This window comes from Rhincodon typus, unplaced genomic scaffold (assembly GCF_021869965.1).
Source record: "Rhincodon typus isolate 14 unplaced genomic scaffold, sRhiTyp1.1 hic_rhity00003281, whole genome shotgun sequence".
NCBI classification, from domain to species: Eukaryota; Metazoa; Chordata; class Chondrichthyes; order Orectolobiformes; family Rhincodontidae; genus Rhincodon; species Rhincodon typus.
Window position 1 is genome coordinate 8295 of NW_025968919.1, and position 219 is coordinate 8513.

General features: G+C 46.1%; 1 long non-coding RNA gene across 1 annotated transcript in view; it reads right to left on the bottom strand.

The window, feature by feature from the left end:
- Positions 1–213, bottom strand: part of LOC125481715 — a 1322-nt gene extending 1109 nt beyond the window's left edge. The window contains exon 1 of the long non-coding RNA XR_007261441.1: positions 52–213. This is a non-coding gene — a long non-coding RNA (uncharacterized LOC125481715). The remainder of the gene's footprint in view (positions 1–51) is intronic.
- Positions 214–219: the final 6 nt, after the last annotated feature.

Consider the following 219-nt stretch of genomic DNA (forward strand, 5'->3'; position numbering starts at 1 on the left):
CTTCAGAAAACCAGCCCTGAGTTAATAGAAACAGTAAGAACTGCCAACAACCTGGATACTTTCTTATCACCAAGAACTCTTCCACCCAGAACATCAACTTTCCTGCTTCTCTGATGCTACCTGGCTTGCCACGTTCCTCCACCTCCACACGGTGTTATGCCTGACTCCAGCATTGGCAGTTCTTACTGTTTCTATTAACTCAGGGCTGGTTTTCTGAAG